Consider the following 12,996-nt stretch of genomic DNA (forward strand, 5'->3'; position numbering starts at 1 on the left):
ATTGCAGGGATGCAAGAAGTTAACCAAAATTAGGGAGGTCACCCCACTGTCTCTTCACAGTCAATGTATCATATAGAATTTCCCATGTTCACCTGAGTAGGAAGGGGATCAACAGATAGTCTGTCTTCTATTCAAAATCAAGACAACCAAATATTGGATTGCGGTATGAGGGAAGACATTTGCACCTGTCTTAACAACATTCTATACCATATTAAGAAGACACATCTAAGACACATAATGTTCATAACTCACATAAATGCTGATAGGAATTATGTGTATACATCAAAGACAATAACAGACCCATTAAATCCATAATATTGTGTCAATACAGTAAATCACTGTAATTGCCACAATTAAGTCAGTTCATGTTATTTATTCTTCAGGAATGCACAGCCGAATGCCTGTGGTCTAAATCTCAGTTGTCGGAAAGAGTGTGCTGTTTGTATTTATTAAATATCCATCACAACAATGCTATTTTAGGCTCCAATCATAAATGCAGTTAGGGTACAATTCTATATGTAATTCCTTGGGAGTAAACCCAATTGAATTCAGTGGGACTTACTTAAGGGTAAACATACAATTTAGCTGGATTTATCACCTACCCTATTTTGAAAAGTGTGTGTGTATGTGTGTGTGCGCATGCGTGCACTATATGTCTAAGTACATAAAAACACACTTATCTATATCTATGCACAAACACACTAAGTTGTAACCCCCTCTTAATCATGAACTCTAAATCCTTATTTAAATACAACCAAATTTTATTACTTAGCTATAACCTATGCAGTAGCATCTCTTGCAACAGGTTGGATCTAGGATCTGTATTCCATGGATGGAAGGGCTCTGTGGTCATGGAAAATGCCTCCACATGATATTCATGGATCCCCCTTGCACATCACCCCACCCCATTCAGTAGGGTCCCCCAACCTTGTGTAGCATTTGCAGGGGGCTGGGGGAGCTGCTGTGGGGTGGGGAGGAAGGGTGGATCCAACTGACTGGCTGTCAGTGCCAAGCAGTGTCCAAGGAAGAAAGAGGCAAAGGTTTATGACATACTGTCATCACTTCCGAGGGGTCAAGCGAAGACCTGCCTATTGAAACCTTCTGCAGTGAGCATTGGCATGACCTAATGATGACATTAACCTTCACATAAGCAGATCAGTGACTGATGTCAATAAAATATTGGCCTTATACCTGATAATGGAACATTGCCATTAGCTGTGCATACTTGATGACTTCTAGGTTGTTAATAGAAGTGGGACCTGCAACAAAATGTTGCTGTGTATCCTCCTAGCTAACAGGAGTTCTTCCTTTCAGGGTTCTATCTAGCCTTTCTCCCTTTCCCATAATAGTAGTACCTGGGGTCATCCCACAAAGCTAATTGGTGGTAGATTCAGGACAGATTGAAGGAAGTACCTCTTCATAGGGATGTACAAAAATCACTTACCTTTCGGGGATTATGCTGATGGTGGGGGGGGGAGACGCTCCGTCCCTCCCCCCGGAATCCTGGATGGGGGGGAGACACTCCGTTCCTCCCCCCCCCCCAGAATCCTGGCCGGCCGGCTGAGCTCCACAGCGATTCTGAGTGAGTGAGTGAGTGAGTGACATCCGGCCGCTGGCTAGCAGGGACGCAAATGGCGGCGGCTATGGCGTTTGTGTCCCTGCAGTCAGCCATGATAGGCTATGTAAATGTTTACGTAGCCTATCACGGCTGACTTAAAAAAACCCAAAAAAACGCGCGTACGCAAATGGCAGCGGCCATGGCCGCCGCCATTTGCGTTCCTTATTTTGGCACGTCTTAGTCTACGTAAACATTTACATAGACTAAGACGGTGAAAATAAGGGGAACGCAAAAAGCGTAGCATCTATGCTATTTGCGTTCCCCTTATTTTCGCCGTCTTAGTCTACGTAAATGTTTATGTAGACTAAGATGTGCCAAAATAAGGAATGCAAATGGCGGCGGCCATGGCCGCCGCCATTTGCATACACGCGTTTTTGTTTTTGTTTTTTTAAAGTCAGCCGTGATAGGCTACCTAAAGATTTACGTAGCCTATCTCATTGTTTTTTTTAAAACCTAGCCGTGATAGGCTACGTAAATCTTTACGTAGCCTATCACGTGTGTTTTTTTTTTTAACTGGAAATGGCAGCGGCGGCAGCCGGTTGGAAGACCGGCCGCCACCGCTGGAGCCGCCGCTGGAGCCGCTGCCAGAGCCGCCGCCGCCAGGAAGATCTGGCCAAGGTAAGTCTCGTCCCGGGGGGTGGGGGGGGGTGGCAGGCCGTTCCGCCACCGATTTCGCTGGGCCGAATGTGCTGGCATTCGGCCTCCCCGAGATCTGTGGCAGAACTTTCATACATCCCTACTTCTTCACACAGTCACATAGTTAAACTATGGATTGGGGATTGGACAAATTCATGGAGAATAAGGCTATCAATGGCTACTAGTCCTTGGTGGCTACATGTTACCTCTAGTATTGGACACAGTATGCCTATGTACAACAGTTGCTGGGGAACAGGGGCATAAGGGTGCTATTGTATTCATATCCTGTTTCTGGGTTTCCTGTGTGCAACTATTTGGTCACTGTGTGAACAGAATGCTGGACTAGATGAAATGTTGGTCTGATCCAGCATGGCTCTTTTGTTGTTGTTACGTTTTTTCCCTCCAAGCAGCATATTCCACACCCCAATTTCCATTTTCTTCCCAAATGAACTCAGCATTCTGTGGTTACTGAACATACTAAGTCATTATTAGGCTCTCTGTGTATTCAATTTGAATTTTTTTGCCCTTTAAGTGTGTGTGTGTGTGTGTGTGTGTTTATAGAAAGAGAAGTGTAAAGCACCACAACAGCAAACCAACAAGGAGGCTCTGAATCCACTGTGGATGCAGTCAGTCTCAAGTTAAAATCTATAGGAAGGACAGAGATACTAACAACAGAGTAATTTCAAAATATATTTAGAACTAAATGTTTCAGCTTCTGCCCTCATCAGTAGCTGTAATGTTAAAAGAAAAAATCACAATTACTGATGAGGGTGGAAGATGAAATGTTTAGTTCTAAATATATTTTTGAAATTACTCTGTTGTTAGTCTATCTATCTATCTTCCGTGTGTGTGTGTGTGTGTGTGTGTAGTACTTCTGCAAGACTTTCAGAAAATGTTCCTATTTTGGCTCAGTTTTTCTCACTCACCACCTGAGTTTACTATTAGAAGGAGTGATTTGTAAAATCTCTCCAAAATTATTTAAATGAAGTCATATATCTCTAGGCATCATGAATAATTCATAAGAGTGATGTTGGAGTTAATATACTTTTCACTCCCACCCCATGCCAAATTCTGTCCTGCAAGCAGATGGGACAAATCAAGGTGGATAAAGGCTTCCTAATCTGGGGACACCCCCTGCCCCCACAAAAGGGAATTGATACCTAGAACTTGAAGAGGTAATCATCACTTTATCTGGCAGATAAATACCAAAGGAAAATAATTGGCATCTAGTTGGCAATAACCAGACATTGTCACACAATATGCCAAAATATTTACTACTGCAATGCAGAAGTATTCATTCATAAGAATCCATGGTGGAATTCTCTGCCATCCCTAGGGTGGCCAGGGAGTATACCTGCACCAGCCTTACCACTTCTACTTGCCATCAGAGGGAGAGGAAACAGCAGGCAGGGATCCCGACATTGTTCCTGAATACTGTCAGGTTTCCCTTTTGTCCCCGCTGAACTCCAATAGCAAAATCAAAACACAGACAAGAGGCTTCTATCCACAACTCTTTAATCCTTTTACTTCAGTGGGTCATGCAGATGCTAATTGAGCCAGTGTGGTGTAATGGCTAGATTGTTGGACTGGGAGTCGGGAGATCTGGGTTCTCATCCTCACTCGGCCACGGAAGCTCACTGGGTGACTTTGGGCCGGTCACAGACTCTCAGCCCAAACCACCTCACAGGATAAAATGGAGGAGAAGGAGGACTATGTATGCCACCTTGGGTTCCTTAAGGAGGAAAAAATGCAGGATATAAATGTAATGAATGTATGAATGAATGAATGAATGAATGAATGAATGAATGAATAGTCAAGTAACTCACAGTCCACAAAGGAAAAGCCTTCAGGAAGGTTTCAGGAAATGCCTTCAGGAGAAGAAAGGCTCTCTCCGTCCAGCTGGACTATTGAAACCTGAGGAGTCCTCCCTGTCTAGAAGAGTCTAGGAAAGTTTCTCCCCCATGTTTTGCGGTTCCTCTTCAGACTCTAAGCTACTCTACCACTGCAGAGGCACCCCTGACAGATACAGCTCCAGCTGAGATCCCCCCTTCTCTCCTGCTGCCAACTGTGGAATCTATCATAATCACCAGGGATGGACAAATATGTCAATTTCAGTTTCTCTCAGTTTCTCATTATGCTTGGTTCATTCCAAACGTAGAGGGTTTTTTCTACTTTGCATGAAAATTAGTATACATTTTTGTGCACATTTCTCCTAGTATATGCATTTTGTATACCATTTTGCCTAATATACACATTTTCCAAGTAATTTTCCTAAAATAATATACTTTGAACATTATTTTCATGAATATATACATTCTAGTATGCACCTTCCTCTAATATACAGGTTTTTGTATGCAGTTTTTGATTGGAGAACTCCATTGCAAAATTTGAAAAAGTGCAAATTTCCAAGGATAGTTAAGTTTCAGTTTGTTCAAAAGTGTACCATTATTGGTTATTGGTTCAAAAGTGTGAAATCAATGCAAACAAAATTAATTTCTCCCCCATCCCTATAATTAACTAGGGTTGTGAATTTTGTTTTATTTTCTTGTCAAAAATAGTGCTTTCCCCAATAGTGCTTTGCCCAAAACCTTATTTATGACAATATTGCAGTTTCACTATCATTTTTCCTTCCAGTTACAGCATCTGCTTCTTCCTGGATTAGTCCCACATTTGATCAAGGACCACATAGTGAGTGGAATTATGTCACAATGCTATATATAGCCAATAGGTCTGGATATGTGATGTTGTCACTGACGGCAAATGAAATCAATTAAGAGTGAGAACAATGTTTTCTACATCAATCACATAGATGATTCCAGCCCATCAGGGATCATGTAGTTAACAGGATAACATCACAACCCTTCCTAGCTAATCAGATGTTGCTATGCGATAATGGTGCTGAAGATCAAAGTTAGTTCAGAGTCTGGTCAATGTTCCCTTGATTTTAAAAGTAATAATTAAAAAGTCACCAAAAGGGGATGCTTTTCAATATTGTGTACTTTTGCTGAGTCCAGAAATTGATAATTTTCTCTGCTTTAGCTTGTAGGCTATTATTATTATACTACTACCTTCCATAAAACTACTTGCTTCTAGGGATGGCGGAGAATTTTGCCACGGATTTCACGAATGCGCTGGCATTTGGCCCCCGAAACCCATGGTGGAATGGCCTCCCCCCCTGCTCCCCCTGCAGAATCCTCCCCGGGACAAAGCTTACCTGGGGCGGATGTTCCGGCAGCGGCTCCGGCGGTGGCTCTGGCGGTGATGGCGGCAGCTGGTCTCTCAGCTGGCTGCTGCGGACTCAAATGGCGGCCGCCGTAGCGGCCGCAATTTGCATCTGGCCAGGCTGCCGTGATAGGCTACATAAGTATTTACATAGCCTATCATGGCAAAGGCAGCCACGCAAATGGCGGCCACCATGCTATTTGCGTAGCTGCCTTTGCCGTGATAGGCTACGTAAATACTTACCTAGCCTATCATGGCAAGCTAAAAAAAAACAAAAACGGCTATGGCGGCTGCCATTTGTGTTACCTTTTTTTCGCCGTAATAGCTTATGTAAATATTTACATAGGCTAAAACGGCAAAAAAAAGGAAAGCAAATAACACCCACTACGCTATTTGCGTTCCCCCTTTTTGTGCTGTAATAGGTTACGTAAATATTTACACAGGCTAAAAAAGTGAAAAAAAAGGGAACACAAATGGCGGCTGCTGTAGCCGCAGCCATTTGTGTACGCTGTTTTTTTTTTTTTCCAAGAAGGCTGCCCAGCGGCCGGATGTCTGGCTGCAGGCGGCCCTGGCTGGCAGCTCTGCGGAATCTCCGCGGAGTGGAGCTGGCTGGATCAGGATTTCAGGGGGAGGTGCGGAGCGCCTCCCGCCCACTGCGAATCACCCCGTCAAAAAGGTAAGTGACTTTCGTACATCCCTACTTGCTTCCCTTGAGTCCATCCCAACTGACTAAGGGCTTTAGTTTGAATGCTACACTCATACTGACAGGTTTCCATGGTAGCATGAAGCTGAGTTGGATCCAGAGTTGGCCATATTTAGAGCAATATGCCTCCCACTACCATTTTCTCAGGAACCTGGATGGGAGGGTGTTATTCCCTGCATGTCCTGCTTGCATCTTCCTGTAGACATCTGGTGGTTGCTCACTGTGGAAACAGAATGCTGAACTAGAAGGGACTTTGGTCTGATCCAGTAAATATTATTCTTGCCCATTGATATCAGAGGGACTTAAGTTAGCTTCAACTAACTAACTAAGGGTGCAATCCTATGCAGACAGGCAGCCGCCTCTGAACTCAGAGGTGACTGCCTATCCAATGCAGGGCAGGAGAAGCACAGAGGGGATCATTCCCTCCATACTTCTCCTGCCCTGCTTTTTCAGCTAGACAGCTGATTGTGGCTATTTAGCCACGGGACAGGAGTATTGAGCAGGGGAAGAGGCTGCTGTATGACACATTGGATGTGTCATACAGGCATTTCCGCCGGCCCCGCACCAGAACGTCAGGAGCGCCCTAGCTGCCTCTTACAGTCTACTCCAATAGCCAACTCAAGACACAGACAAAAGGATTATTTTCAAGGCTTTAATCCTTTTACAACTTAATGACTCTTTCAGATGCTAATCACCAGCGACTAAGCAAGGAACAGCACTGGGGAAAGCTAGCAGAGTAGCCTATGCTCCAGGTTAGGCAGTTGGTCCCTGTTTGAAGGAGAATCACGGGGAGACCCTGAACTTATGGGCTAGGGAGAGATCCTCCCTCTTTCCCTTGGGTCCTTGGGACGTGACCATTGCTTGTGCGCCAAACGAGCGCTACACCTCCTTTCCGCACCCTCCATCTGTCGTCGCTCCCTGCATTGGCATCGAGCATCCAGCAAGCCTCCCTCCAGCAGTCTCTCGCTGCCAGGGTCACTGTCTATCCCAGAATGCTGGCAGGAGGAATCTCTGCCAGCTGCTGTGCCTGTGAGAGATGAGCGCGCTCCTCTCCCATGGATTGCTGTTCCTCCTCAGAATCAGAACTGCTCTGGGGTTCTATCGGCTCAGTTTCCACCCTAACAGTCCCCCAGGAATGCCCCATTTTGGCCGCTCCGCACTCCTCTTGCGAGCATGGAGCATGGGGCTTTCCGCACTGCCTGTGAGGCAGCACAGAAGTGGGGGGAGGTTGGTTCCCAGAAAACTGGATATCCTTTGGCCATCTAGCTGCTGACTAGCAGCCATAGGATTGCTCACTCACTCACTCACTCACTCACTCACTCACTAACTACAATAATAAATGAGTAAGTAAGTAAATAAATGGGTCTACTCTAAGTATGACTAAGTCTGGATCCAACCTGCCGCCCCACCTCCATGTGTGTGTGTGTGTGTGTGTGTGTATCTCCATAAACTCAGAATATTAAAATTAATGACTTTTCCTTTTATAACCTTTCCATGGGGTGTGTGAAGAATCATGGCAACAGCGAAGAGCAATACAAGCCGCAAGAATGATGCAGCAATTATTTAATGCCTTGTACAAGGATGATACTTATTTGGAGTTCTGCAAACATCAACAGTGCATCTGAAGTGCACTTTTGATCCAATTGTTCCAATACAAGCCACAGCCAACAACTTTGATCTCTGAGTTAGTGATCTAATCTGTGGTATAACTTAGGTTTTATTGATCTGTTCTCATGCTAAGCAAATCAAGTCTCACTTTTATGGGACAGATTGAAAAAAGATAGTAAAACTGCCTCCGAGACTGCAGTTTAAATCTGTACAATAACAGGGAAAGCCAGAGATAAGACTTTTATTACACTGCCAAACTTCACATGAACCCCAAGTGTCATTAAAAGGCATGTGTCATTTGCCACATATATTTATTTTACTAGATAACTTGGTTACCACCCATTTAGAAGCAAAATAGTGTATTCTTCATCTTTGTTATGAAATCTGTCCTTGGCATTCAATGTACATTCCAGGTAGTAACATTCCTGTGGGAAATCATACAAACTACATATTGTTGAGCTCAGTACACCATGTAATGGTTTACTGAGAGCCAGTGTGGTATAGTGGTGAAAATGTTGGACTGGGAGCTGGGAGGTATGAGTTCTAGTCCCCACTTGGCCATGGAAGCTCACTGGGTGTCTTTGGGACAGTCACAGACTCGTAGCCCAACCTATCTCACAGGGTTGTTGTTGTGAAGATAAAATGGAGAGGGGGAGGATCATGTAAGCCGCCTTGGGTTCCTTGCAAGAGGAAAAAAGGCAGGCTATAAATGCAATAAATAAATAAATTCCAGGATATGGCCTGAACAACTCAATGCATGAACTGGTATGATTTCATCAACTAATAAACTGATCCAACAGCCAGATCATATGAAATGTTTTACCCGATCATAGTGCAATGACAGAATGCAATCCTGGCCAATGGAGTGGCAATGTCCAACTGTATCCCATGAACCACTGGCATCTAGTCATTGTTAGGGGGGAATGATGCAGTCTTCCTAATTCTGGCACCAATGAACATATATACATTGCAAATTCACACTTGCACAAATCTGTTCTTGAGGAAATGTGCAAATTCCCCAAAGTGCACAATCCCCCCCCCATGCGCATTTTCCCACTTCAGACTATGGGGGAAAATGTACATTTTTGGCCTCCTTTTTAGTTTTGTGAATTTTTCTGTTACTAAGTTTGTATAAAATTCCAGAACGTTAGAAGAACAGTCCACAAGTCCGCAGAATCCACCCCACTGGAGAAAAGCTGGTCCACTGTGGAATCTGTGGGTCAGATTTATAAAAAACCAAACTCATTTGATTCTGGGACAGATTTCTCCAACATCACTACTCCTGGCCCCACCTCCTTTTCACCAACTGCTCATTGGTCATTTCCTGGCTTTTGTGCAGTTTTTACCCCCATTATAAAAAATGTTGAATTGCCTCTCCAAAGTCTTAGTCTGGCACTCGAAGTAAGAGCTGTAAGCTAAAATCTATCTATCTATCTATCTATCTATCTATCTATCATCTATCTATCTATCTATCTATCTATCTATCTATCTATCTATCTAATCTTTATACTGCCCATATACTGGTATACACTTTTATACTGTATACAGTATATACTTTTATACTGCTGAAGCTCTCTGAGCAGTTCACAAGAATTAAGACTCCCAAGTGCAGCATAAAACAACATAAAATATGAAAGCTTAATATGCTGTGTTTTGGGGTATTTTGGCCCAGTCTCTTTTTCCTTTGGCCTCACCCAACGCTGGGAGGTGCCCCCTCCCCACTCAAGAATTTCACCAAAATTTAATTAGGCCCTCAGGCTGAAAGAGGTTTAACACCCCTGTTGTATTTGTTGTATCCTGAAAGGCAGACTAAAAATTCCTCATATAAATAAATATATAAAAGTTGAGTTGCTTGCACCACATGTACACACCTGCCTTACCATGACACAGGGTGAGGCCACTACCACCTATGCACCATTTTTGGCCATTGCTGCTGTCTTCTGAAATCACATTGTTAAATGCCAGGGGGGGGGGCACACTGTTCATCAGTTATATACCAAATTGTTACCTAAGGGGGAGGACAGGTTATTTCCTCCTGTAGTATCACATCTTGAAAGTATTTGGCAATCCTTTTCCTTCCTCCTTTCCAGAAAAGGAATGAGCAGTGTCCTGTTCCTAGGGGCAGAGAAATTGTACACAATTTCCCTTAAAATATGCAGTTTGGCATGCAGTTTCTCCTAATATTCACATTTCTGTACTCATATCCCTGAATATATGCATTTTTTGTTTGCATTTTTGAGCCAAGGACTGCATCGCGAAATTCAGAGAAGTGTGTAATTGAAAGGATAAATGTGCCTAATCCATATATTAGTCTGGGAACTGTGTACTAGGTCAGTTTGCTTTAAAATGTGGGCTGAATGAAATCCCCTCCTATCACCAAGTGCTTTCTTGACTTTCTCCATCAGAGCATTATTGTCCCAAGGCTTTCATTTTACAACTACTTGCTATGGCACCAAAATGTAAGACAGGGCCTTGCAGGACCAAAGTCAGGGGGCTGGTATCATTGAGCATCTGCTGAGGTACATACTCCAGCACCAATTGCTAGCTGGAGCAATGGCTCAAAGGGAGCTGTTAACCCAGCAAAGGTCTGGGAGGAGACTGCAGATGTGTATACATGCTGTCAGGTACCTCGCTTCCTGGTTCAGAAATTGCAGCTGGGTCTGCTTCCTCATTGTCTGCAGGTGGAGCTTTCCCCAACTCATGACTAGACCCTTACTCTTGAGTAGACCCTTGTGAGCTGAGCTGTGCATTTTCCCCAAATTCCAGGGACTTTGTACTTTTTTTGTCTGTCATAATTTGTGCAAATAGAGATTTGCACAAAAATTTTATAATTTGCACAAAGTGCAACTGTAATTTGTGCATTAAAAAATAAAATAAACTGAAAATCTGCCAACTATCCCGTCTCACTACAGGCCAGGTCAGGCCAGTTAGCGGAAGATGGAACAAAGTTCAGGGGGCCAAGCCAATAAAAATTTGTCAAGCTCTACCCCCACCCCCCCAATGGATTCCTCCGACATCCCTAACCCTGGTCTAAGTCATGATTGACTTTAGACTTGTTTCCATCTTAGGTGGAGACAGTTCTTGAGAGAGCTGAGAACTCATACTTTCTAAGTGCCTCTGAGGTGAATATGTGGCTGATCTCATTCCAATGAGAAATCTAGAGAGAGGTTTCTGTCTTCTTAAAGCTAAACTGAAGTGTGGTGGAGAGACAATGTGTAAGAGCCTTGGGACTTTTTTTTAGAGTACAAATGGTGCTTTCATCATCCAGAGTGCCACAGTATTTGACAGATCCTCTGTCTTCTGGCAAATGAATGAAGTGATAATGAGGGGCTTCCAATACATATTATTCTATGTACGGTTGCTCTTTGGTGTGTGTGTGTGTGTGTGTGTATGCTGTCATGGTGAACTCCCACACTTCAAAATGACCACAACACCACTGAAGCCCAATAACATGTCCCTGAACTATGTCTTCTTTCATTTGGTGGAATCTTTAGTTTCAAGGAGGCTTTTTTCATTGGAAACCAGACTGGCTGCTCTGTTATAATGATAATTTCAGACACAAATGTTTCATCTAGCTTTGCCCTGGTAAGATCCCTGTTAAGAATGTCTTATTATTGCATATTCCTGGCATCACATTGCATTTATCATAATACCGAAAACCTCACATTATTTCTCAGGAATGTGCTCTAGATGTTCTAGAATGACATTTTTCAGTTTTGAAACATTGCTGAACACTCTGTGAGAGTATCAGTGGAAGGTGTAAGGGGTATTTTTGGAGAAATGAATATACTGCTGGGTTCTAGAGAAGCCTGGATTACTCATTTCCTTTTTTTCATTGTTATCAGTCACTTTTTACAATATAAGGCAACATTTACATGACTTGAATTTTTGAAATACCTGAAGTTTTTTTTGGAATTGCACATACCGCCCCCCCAGAACTGCACATTTTTGTCTCTTGTTGCATTTTTTAAAAAGCACACACACACACACACACACACACACATATGCAATACTGGATTGTTTTGTTGTTCTTGTTGTTGTTGCTATTATTATTATTATTATTATTATTATTATTATTGCTCTACTGGGCTGTCAGAAGGAATATGAGAAGATTAATTCATATATACTCTGCTCTGTTCCATCATGCTGCAGGATATGTGGATCTGTCATACTGAAAGCTATTACATTGCTAAGCAAGAAGGAAAATAACTGTGGCCAAAGTATTGTGTCTCAGCTTGATGTTATTAAGAGTAGTTTTGCTTCAGAGGGTTCCCTATTGTGGCATTTTTCCTATTGTGCAGTAGCAAGAAAGACCTGATGACTATATGGAGTGCGCATGATACATTCGGTAGGTAATGCTTTTAGTTCCCATGCTCAGAACAATAGTAACAGAGAAAATGCTTGTAAATTGATTGCCTACAATTTTGGGGGGACTTTCATATCTCAGAGCCAAACAAAGACTGTAGATGACACCTGACAATTTACATGTCTATCCAGTTATATTATGATGATGAAAAAAAAAAAAAAACACTCTGTTTTTGTTACTCAAGTGAGTAGAGCAATTGGCTTCAAAATGTCGTCTGCTACAAAGTTTTTGTACTATCTGGTGTATTACAGCCTGATCCGGCAACGTACTGCGTGCCTCCTCCACCCACTGAAGTTCCAGTTCTTTTGTTAGAGAAGCAACAAAAGGGAAAGTGACTTTTTTGTGTGTTTGACTGCTTTATGTTGCACCTGTAGATGCTAAGAACAAAACTTCCTTAAACATCATGGCCACAATCCACAGGAATTCTGTGCAAGTCTTATTTAAATTTAGGGTGAACTATGTGATCAGCATGGCCTGATCACACTACTATGCCCTCAGAACAAATTTCTCAGAAGCCAACATCTCTGTCCTCAAATGAATGCTACATACACCAAAGTTAAAATACAAAAGTTTAACTGAAGTTTAAAAAAGAAAAGAAAAAAAGATACATCTGTCTTTACCCTAACAATTTTTTTTTTGCAAATCACAAGACACATGAACGTGCACTGGTGTTCTTGGGGCAATTAGTTCACTTCAGTAAGTCTGGTACAGGCAACATCTCTATGACATGGTGCTGTTTATGTACCATGTACATTGTGTTGTATGTGACTCTACTCAACAGTTTGGGAATCTTAACATGTCAAAGTAATGTAAGATCCAGCTATTGATTTGAGAGCTACCCTC

This window comes from Heloderma suspectum, chromosome 2 (genome assembly GCF_057233095.1).
Source record: "Heloderma suspectum isolate Gila_16-S chromosome 2, 16-S_ref, whole genome shotgun sequence".
NCBI lineage: Eukaryota > Metazoa > Chordata > Lepidosauria > Squamata > Helodermatidae > Heloderma > Heloderma suspectum.